The following is a 10822-nucleotide window of genomic DNA, read 5'->3' on the forward strand; positions in this document are numbered from 1 at the left end:
AGCATGAATAATTAATAATAATTCAAATTACTAATACATTATAGTAGGCAATCTTCATCAGCGTCATTCTTCAGTGAATTTACAGAGATGGTATGGTGGCAAAATGACGAAACTAAATTTGTCGCCGCGCAGCGTGACAGTAGGCGATATGCACCATGACATGCACCTCAATTTGATTCGCGCTTTAGCGTACCTATAAAAAAGCTCAATCTATATTTTATTCAAAATCTTTGGTTGAGACTGTAGTTGTATTTGTTCTTACCTTAAATATTCTGAAAGCTTTTGGAAAGCTGGTTACTGTTTCAGTCCTGTCCATCCACTCATACAACCGGTGCAGCCGCAGTAGCCTATTTGCTCGGACTATCACTGGACAAGGCACCTGCATCCACCATACAATTATCATTATTATTATTATTATAAATTCATTTTTAACAAATTCAAATCATAGTGTCATTTTCGCCTTGTCAAAATTTTATAATGTTAATAAGGCATAGTTTCCCATACTGTTTTAGACAACCGCCTCATTTTACAGCATATCAAGATTGCTAGGCTAAAATATTGTATGTGACAACTTGGAAATAAATGGATGATAATTTTAATTTAAAAAATTATTGGTTTTGTTATATAGTTTTCCTTCTATCAAAAAATAGTTATAACGTAGTCACGGAATAATTCTTGTAGACGCATTTTTCGTCACTGGATTCTAAACAACGTAACCCAGTTAATATGTCTCTTTCATTTAATTGTTCTTTATCCAATTTTAGTTTAGCAAAATCGATGTCCTAGTTAGGATGTTCATTAATTTATTAACCTCAGTGAGAATGAAAATAATAAGCGCGTTGAAACAAATCTACGCATTTTGGGAGTATTAAGACTCAGTGACGCATACACAGATTCAAGTCAGTGTGATTCTGACGTTCAAAGTGACAATATATCAAGCGGGTCCTCATATGCGATGATTAAGTTTTTTTTTATAAATTGGAGCACCATGTTGGTGATACAATTTCTTAACTAGGAAGAAAAAAGCCGGAGAAGGTCCATGATCGCATGGTGGAAGTTTGGGAAGAGTAGTTTGCTCCAAAGTAAATTTTTGGAATAATTAGTTTAAGTGAGGTGAACATTTACAATAGTAGAATTTATAATATATTATGTAGAAGCAACAAACGAAAAAGTTAAAAGTTTAATTTGGTGATAAAATCTCTATAAATATGAAATATTAAAGATTGGTAACATCCTTCAGTGTCTAAATAATAATAAATGTGCTTTAAAGATGAATAGTGGCATTTACCTGGCATCCAACGGTTCTCCACCAGTAGTAAGTGACGTCAGTGGGAATTATAGAGAGAATGTCGAACTTGAAGGAGGATGTCCAGATGTAGTGCGCGCGCAACTTGTTCCAATCAAATACCGCGAGTCCGTATCCCAAATAAGCTGTATAATCATCAATATTTCTTTATAATTTCGATAGGTACTATTTACTCACATTACTTTCATTATGTCCCCCTAACATTTTTCCCCCTAACAAACGATTTTCGATTATAATAATATAATATGTTTGCTATGTCAATCAATCGCCAATATGAAGGGAATACTTATTGGTACTAAACCCAATTATGTCTTTTTTGTTTTCGTGTTTTGAAGTTAATTGGTAACTAATTAGTATGTAAAATAATCCATCTTGAAGTAAGTACCTATAATTGAAGTTACTTAAATGCGGCTTTATTATATTATAGATGACTTAATGCCAACATAAAAATGTTCCGCACACCTAGTAGGTAGATGCAAACATCACATAGCGATGTACTGCATTCAAATTTTCAAAACAACTGAGAAAAAAATGAAGATATAATGCCTGTGTTCACAAAACAATAATTTGAAAAAGTACTAAACCACAGACATCTGATGTACCAAATGGATTTATTCTCAATCTGAACACGACGATGTTTTCAACAATACTCTTTAATGGTATTAATTTATGTGATCATTAAATGTTAATTTCTAAGATGAAAAAGGAAAAGTTATCATAATGGCATATATGCTTTTCGTATAAAGTCTACTGTATATATCCACACTAAGCTTGCAAAAACAACACAAAATTTTCCTGATATAGAAATCCTCCAACATAATTTATTGTAGGAATGGCCAATAATTATTATAAGATAGCCAGCACACCACTGTGTTAAATACTGATATTTGATGAAACAAGTTAATTTAACAGATCCGAGATATTTTTTGTTGATGATGTGGTCGGGTTGTTACATGTAAGAAAATTCTGGAAAATATTATATTTGGATAGAATGGGCGAAATAGGATCTCATACATATTGATATATGAAAGATCCACTTTAAGTTGCCTTCCTGGCGGACTTTCCATACGATGGAAAGAAAAGACTAAAACTGCGCCGCAACAGGAATAAAACAGACCTAACGGTGTAGATTACGTTATTAAGTAGGTATTAAGTAACTTGAAGAAGGAATTAATTGAGAGAAAAATGGGTTAGCTACTTACCTTTGCAAAAATTGATTATCATGTCAATGACGTAAATCCCGTCCGAAAAATAGTCGCAGAACGTCCATAGTTCTGGGGTAACGTTGTTCAGCTCACAGAAGACCGCGCGCGCGATCACGAAGATCATGTTGTAGAGTACTGCAACCGTGACGATTCCCAGCCACTGATCGCATCGTCACAACAATAATTCATGTAAGTACATTTTAAGGTGACGAAAACAACTGAACACATACAAGTGACAAGAATGCAAATTAAAAAATATTGTAATATTACAACGTGGTAATATGAGGCGGTCATTTCAGAAGTATGGGGAATACTCATACATCATATGCAATCATTGTCGTAATTTTACATAACCACCAATGTATGTCCAATATAATAATTTATAATAATTATTGCACTTTGTAGGTAAACATATTATTATGTCGGTGATGAATTGCGTAGGAATATATTATAATCAAAGATTAAATATAATTAATTATAATATAATATTTCTGCCAGATTTAAGGGGGGACATGCTCGGCGTAGGTCAAAATTGAGTTTTTATTGTATTTTCAAACCATGATCCTGGACACTCCTTAAATGTTGTAGATATTCTATTTATATATTTTTGAAGCCTTATTATCCCTCAAATTTATTTTAAAAATTTGATGACTTCATAAAGTATTTTTGTTACATAAAATAGTATTCTTTTAAACCTCTCGCTCTAATGTTTTAGAATATAGTCATATTTCGGTACATAACTGTGCAGTGGTGTTAAGATTTTTTACATTTATTAATTTTTAAACGCATTTATAAAACCATTAGTATAATTTATGACGAGATAATTTTTGTAAAATATTTACGATAAAAAATTATATTGATAATCGCTGTGAACCCAAATTTGACAAGAATTAGGCATTTTATTATTCAAAAAATCGGCAAGATTAACACATTTAAAGATAATTCTAAAGATACTCATTATAAGCTATTTCTTTGACCATTCAAGTCTGATAAACATCTTATGAATAATGTTTGCTTTATAATAATTATTGACCTAAGAATAAGGTAGTGTTTTCTTGAAAAACGATATTTTTGTCATTCCCCAGTGACATACGGCCGTAGCCATAAATTGACAAACTATAATTGAAGTAGGATGTAAAATGATATTGACGCGCGTGTTTAAACAATAAAATTGATGAATGAAACAACAAAACTCAATTTTGACCTACGATGAGCATATGGGCCGTTTGGGATCCTTATACCAACAGAGGCAGCTAGCGGAAAAATAGGAAGCTTGCAATTTGAGCCATTTTTTTGATAATCTACAATTTCAACTGTATTAATTATTAAATATGTATCTGAAAACATTAAAAAGATTTTTTTTTGTACGTCAAGGATAAACATACAATTGTAATTTTTTTTTATAAAATGTGAAATTGTTGCAGGGTCCTATTTTATTACTACATTATATTTTATGGTAATATTCATTATTATTAAAATGTAGTTATTAAGTTTTCAATTCTTGATCGTTTAGATTTTTGACTAATTCATCGTTTTAATATTTTTTATATTTATTTTAAAAACATCGATTTACATAAAAATATAAATGTGTATAACTTGAAATCCTTTTTATTTACATCAAATTTTATGTTGGTATTGTCCCAATATTGAATATGCAAATAGTTTTTTTTTGCATGCAGTTTTCATTAGCATGCTGTATTTTGTTTCCGAAATTTTATCTTTCTGTGAAAAATTTAATGTTTACTTTTTTGTTTTAAAAATTTCATTTTCATTCTGTGATTTGTTACATTGAAAATCTCATGTTGTGAATATCTTGTATTTAGATGTGTTTTAAATAATTGTGTTGTCAGTGTCATCGCTCTGTTCTGAAACTCTGTTCTGAACTCTTCAACTTATTACCTTATACAGTATTCTTCTACCCCACTTTTTGCAACCATAACGTATTTCTCGGTCTAATTTGACTGGACTATAACACCACTATCGATGTACCAAAATATGACTATATTCTAAAACATTAAATCGAGAGGTTTAAAAGAATAATATTTATTTTTATGTAATAAAAATACTTTATGCAGTCATCAAATGTTTAAAATAAATATAAAGGATAACAAGGCTTCAAAATTTTATGAATAGATTATCTACAAAGTTTAAGAAATGTCCAGGATTATGCTCTGAAAATACCATAAAATCTCCATTTTGACCTACGTGGCGCATATGGGCCCTTACGGTTAAGCTTAGTATTCTGTTTCATTATTGTATTGCGCTATAATTCAAAATAATACATGCGTGATAGTCAAGTGTGTCCCTAAAAAGAATTACCAGGTAGTATAGAGTATTTTCGAAATCGTATTTTCCGGATCTGCCACCCTCTCTTTCGGTATCGCCAGGGTGCTCTGTGCTGCAATGAGAAAGATCAGCTTCCGGATCGCAGGAGCGTTTGGAGGTGCGCCGCCTCAGAAAATCGCTGACGTTGTGCCTCCAATGATGCCCCTTCCTCTCCTCTCCACCATCGTCGCCATCGCCGGCCTATGCAAAAATAATAAGATTTCAATTATCATTACACGATCGGAGATTTTTAAATTTTCCAAGGACGTTGGTTATTCGAAAAATATTGTAACTTTCCAATCCTCCAATGTACAATCACAATGATATATTTGTGCGGGTATGTGGATTTTTTCTTCAGACGATACAAAATTGTAACATGAAAAACCATCGCATCGGTATTTTTTGACTAGGCAGACTCTCTCAGGAGCAGTTACCCAATGCTGAGGTACTACCAATTAACTAATTGCTGCATAGAAAAGATTAAAAATGGTATTCAACAACAATTGGTGATAATGTCATAAGTACCAACTTATATATATTTATATCATCATCAACCTGTATCGATCTATTGCTAAATGAAATCCTCCTTAAACTAATACCACTATTCTCGGTCCTACGAATTTCTATATTTATAAAAAAATGTGATATTGCTAGATGGCAACACCATAAAACATAATGATCCGATTTATTTTTTTAATATTATGGCTGTTAAGAGGGGGCTGAAGAGCTCGATGCAGTGTTGCCAACCGTACTATAATTATAGTATTTGTACTATAATTTTGGTCCGCGTACTATGTACGATATAAAATAGGTATAGTACGCCCAAAATACTATAATTTTGAAAATCGTACTATAATTTTATATAAAAGTACTATAATTCTGCATTTGCCATTTCGCAATCGAGTGGTCTTCGAAAATTTGGAAATCTGCGGCCCGCGGCGAAATATTTTTCCCAAAAAAAACAAGCCGACCACGAAAAATCGGGAACCTGCGGCCCGCGACGAATTTTTTTTCCTAAAAAAAACGAGCCGACCATGAAAATTTGGGAACCTGCGGCCCGCGGCGAAATATTTTTCCTAATAAAAACGAGCCGACTATGAAAAATTGCGAAAATTTTCATTTTCAACAGATGACAACGCGTACTATATTTTATCTCCAAATACTATAATTTTGGAGGCTCTGTACTATAATTCCACTTTTAAAATATGGCAACACTGGCTCGATGTTCAATTATAATTTAGTATAAATAGGACCTCGGCGTCGTTAGCACGTTAATTTAAATCGATCTTTTCGCAAAAATCACTAATCATCTGAGATTTTATTTCAAGAAACATTATTATTATTATTTATATTGTCGGCCGCCGAACATTATTATTTTGGTAAACATCCGACGATCAGAAAACAGGGCTGTCAAAATAATACAAGTATTATTTTTAAAATGTTAATTTCATCATAGTTTTTAATTAAACCTGTGGAAGTACATACTGATAACTTGGGCGGATTTCGTAGCAAACATACTATTTATATATCTACGGGTATATTATTATTATAACCAAATTCAAATTGAACATAGGTTGATACTCAAATACTATTATAGTATGTTTATGATTTCGAAAAATAATACGATGGTATATAATCCATATCAATTATTTGAAAACATTACATTCGCATGTACATATTATTATAGTATAAAGAACAGATAACTGTTTACTTTGTAAAATAACATCAAAATGTGTTTATATTTATCTAAATGACATTCATGAGTGAATACGGCTGAAAGCTTGGAAATGTGTTTTTTCTATTTCAAAATCTTTTAATTGTGTACTTATTATTTTATTAAAGATTCAAGGTCAACTTCGTATAACTAATAGAAAATACTGTTTGTTTCTACGAATAAAAAAGACAGGAAGGAAGATGTGTACAAATCACGGCAATAAGAAAGGCTGGCAAATACGGCCGACAATGCGTGATACACAAAATTACAAACACATTCGAAGTTTGCCGCACACGTACAGACGACGTGATATTTGTTTACGCAAAATCGTCGCTTTTCAAAATGGCGAATTTGATTGCCAGATTTTACTGCGATGAATCAGTATGTTCCTTCTTGTCTTTTTTTATTTGTAGGTTTGTTTACTATGTACACCGAGAAATTTCCATTTATAAAATCGGGAACGATTTTTACAGAAGAGTTTTGGAATATAATGCAACCAAAACTGGAAAAAACTCTATCATGGGTGTTTACTTCTTGAATTAGTTAACCTAAGGTCCATGCCACTACGTAAACCACAGTGGATATTATGCCATTTCCACACTGGCAACAAGTTCACACTGGCAACATCCCAAACTGGCAACAAACCTCATTAAATTTTACGATACTTACCATCATTGCTTAAGAAATTTTACGATAATTATCATAATTATTGTTAAATCTAACGAGGTTGCCAGTGTGGACCCTGCATAAGATGCACAAAACTTAAATAATATATATTATAAATAAAATTTTAAAAGTATAAATATTAATGATTTATGTCTTCGACAGCCCTGACGAAATAAATGTGAAATATGAGTCGATCGAGTCGTGGGCAAGTTTATTGACACAAACAACTTTGACGCGACCTTTTTATATTAACTAGTAGACCAGATATTATGGACCACATGTAAAAAAATCATATTTTCAATTCTCAAGGCCAATTCTGTAGAACGTCCCCTTAAGAGGACGTTCTACAGAAATGGCCTTGAGAATTGAAAATATGATTTTTTAACATGTGGTCCATAATATCTGGTCTACTAGTTAATATAAAAAGGTCGTGTCAAAGTTGTTTGTGTTAATAAATTTGCTCTGTGACTGATCCGACTCATATTTCACATTTATTTCATCAGGGCTGTCGAAGACATAAATCATAATATATATTTATAATTTTAAATTTTTATTTATAATATATATTATTTAAGTTTTGTGCATCTAATGCCGGGTCCACACTGGCAACAAGTTAATTTGCTGGCAACCTCGTTAGATTTTACGATAATTATTGTAAAATTTCTTAAGCAATTATGGTAAGTATCGTAAAATTTAATGAGGTTGCCAGCAACTTGTTGCCAGTGTGGAAATGGCTTAATATCCACTGTGGTTCACGTAGTGGCATGGACCTGGGGTTAGCTAATTCAGGAAGTCAACACCCATGATAGAATTTTTTCCAGTTTTGGTTGCATTATATTCCAAAACTCTTCTGTAAAAATCGTTTCCGAGTTTATAAATGGAAATTTCTCGGTGTACATAGTAAACAAACCTACGAATAAAAAAAGACAAAAAGGAACATACTGATTCATCGCAGTAAAATCTGGTAATCAAATTCGCCATTTTGAAAAGCGACGATTTTGCGTAAACAAATATCACGTGGTCTGTACGTGTGCGGCAAACTTCGAATGTGTTTGTAATTTTGTGCAAAGTGCGAATGTAATGTTTTCAAATAATTGATATGGATTAATTATACCATCGTATTATTTTCTCGAAATCATAAACATACTATAATAGTATTTGAGTATCAACCTATGTTCAATTTGAATTGGGTTATAATAATAATATACCCGTATATATATCAATAGTATGTTTGCTACAAAATCCACCCAAGTTATCAGTACGTACTTGCACAGGTTTGATTAAAAACCATGATGAAATTAACATTTAAAAAATATGAATGCTTAATATTATTTTGACAGCCCTGTTTTCTGATCGGCTTCATGTCGCAGGTGTTCATAAAATAATAATAATTCTCCGCGCGGCAGAAATTATCAGTAATAATAATAATATTTCTTGAAATAAAATCTCCGATGATTAGTGATTTTTGCGAAATGATCGATTTAAATTGACGTAGTTACGACGCCGAGGTCCTTTTTATACTAAATTATATTTGAACGGCGGGCTCTTCAGCGGGCCCTTAAGGGCCAAGTGTGTACAAGATTTTTTGTGTTTTCCTTCAAAGTAGCAACTACGAAAAGTATTAATGGACTGCGTTTTAAAATGAAAACGATATTATTTTACATCTCGCTTATACTTGCTAACATGATATAAAAAAAATATTGTCTCCTTCTCTCGTATTGCATTGTCTGGAAAAAAGCAATCAACATTGAACGCGCGTAATTACTTTTTGTTGATAATTATATAGTTAAAAATCGATTTTTAAATATCAAATATATTCAATAAAACGCACAACTTTTTAAAACACGTACAAAACATCAAAAATAATTCAATTGTCAGCTATTTATATGTTGATTCAATATAACATACTAAATTAAAATCTGTAAAATTCAACATACCATAATATTATTATCTTCATGGAATCTACAGCCTATTATATTGTATGACATTCTGAAAAAAAATGGCGAACTAGTCACAGTTGATTGTGAACCGCCAAAATCGCAAAAACACCGTACGAATTTCTTACTTTTTGTGAAATGTAAAATTATATTATAATTACATTTTTAAATATTTGACAATACTATTTGGTCAATTTAGTGCAATATCAATCAAATCGAACACTACCGCTTATTATCGTCGCGGATACTTTTTGATTTAGCGTCAGTGTATCAGACGATCAGAACATCAAAGAGGTTTGTACCTCCATAAAAGAGATTTTATCATTATTTACGCATCTAACATTATAACGTTAGAGCTCCGTCAATAAAATCGATAATCTCTTCGCACATTATTGTCTCTGATACTTTTTGATTTGGTTTCAATATACCGGGTACTTCGAAATATCAAGGAGACAAAATATGTACCCATCAACAAATGGAAGATATTTCATTACCTATATTATTTTGAATATCGAATTTTATAAATAAATGCATTAGAGCGCCACAGAATCGTACACCTCCTCGAATAGTATGTTGTTCACCTACATTTTGATTCAGTATATACGTATCCACGGCCGTACCCGGCGCACAAAATATAAAGAAGATCAATAATTATAAGTAGATTGTAAAATCGTTTTTCGATCTTCGTAATAAACTGATTATATTTAGAAAATTACAATGTCGCCATGCACAATACGCATAACGGTGCACTGGTAAACTGGCAACAGTGGAATATTATTATAATAATATGACCGATTAGTGTATTGTTTTTATTTTGAAAAATTAAGACGATGAAAAAATGGTAAGTATTAAAAAAATGTTGTTGAACAATTGCAAACAAAAAATAAAGCATGATCGTTTACGCGTATTTGAAAACATATTTTAGAAACATTACATAAATGATATTTTTTGATTAAAACCGTTTTCATATAAAGAAAAACATAAAAATTACGAAGGTTCAATTTTATTGATAAAATTCGTTGACAATTCAATTAGATGTCGGAATGTGAGGTTATATTTTTTTTAAATTTGGAATAATAAAGACATACCATTGATTTGCTGATATTTTTCTAGTTTAATTCATAATACACGCCTTTACAAACATAATATGAATCTAATTCAAATGTGTTTAAGTTACTTTTTGACAAAAAAATGACATTTCAGACGAGCACAAGTCTCACGTCCTGTTTGAAGCGGATCAACCGCTGCGGCTGGAGACGATGAAGAAATCCAGTGAAAGACATGGCGTATTTTAAAAAAATACTACTTCTACCAAGTTCGATAATTATTACAAATCAAGCATAATTCGTATGATATTTGATGACATTTGTATGGTTAAAGACATAGGTAGCTTATAATCAGTATCTTTAGAATGATCTTAAAACAGATCTATGTCAGATTTGAGTTCACACTTATTATAAATATAAATTTTCACCGTAAATATTTTACCATATAAGGTTAACAACCATTTTACTAATGGTTTTATGAATGCATTGAAAAATTACTAATTTAAAAAAAAAAAAAACATAAAACCACGGCACATGGGTGTAATGAAAATAAATATGACTATATTCTAAATAATTAGATTGAGAGGTTTTAAAGAATACTGGTTTATGTAATAAAAACACTT

At 31.4% G+C, this 10822-nt stretch overlaps 1 long non-coding RNA gene across 1 annotated transcript; it reads right to left on the bottom strand.

Moving 5' to 3' along the window:
* Positions 1-289: 289 nt before the first annotated feature.
* LOC147063163 (uncharacterized) lies at positions 290-2654 on the bottom strand. The gene is made up of 3 exons (XR_015072143.1): positions 2509-2654; positions 1289-1431; positions 290-379 (listed from the first exon to the last, which is right to left on the bottom strand). It is a non-coding gene; the product is annotated as an uncharacterized LOC147063163 (long non-coding RNA).
* Between the last annotated feature and the right edge of the window lie 8168 nt (positions 2655-10822).

The sequence above is a fragment of the Rhyacophila brunnea genome, unplaced genomic scaffold, assembly GCF_057557595.1.
Source record: "Rhyacophila brunnea isolate RB1 unplaced genomic scaffold, BYU_Rbru_1.0 scaffold_9, whole genome shotgun sequence".
Classification (NCBI taxonomy): Eukaryota; Metazoa; Arthropoda; class Insecta; order Trichoptera; family Rhyacophilidae; genus Rhyacophila; species Rhyacophila brunnea.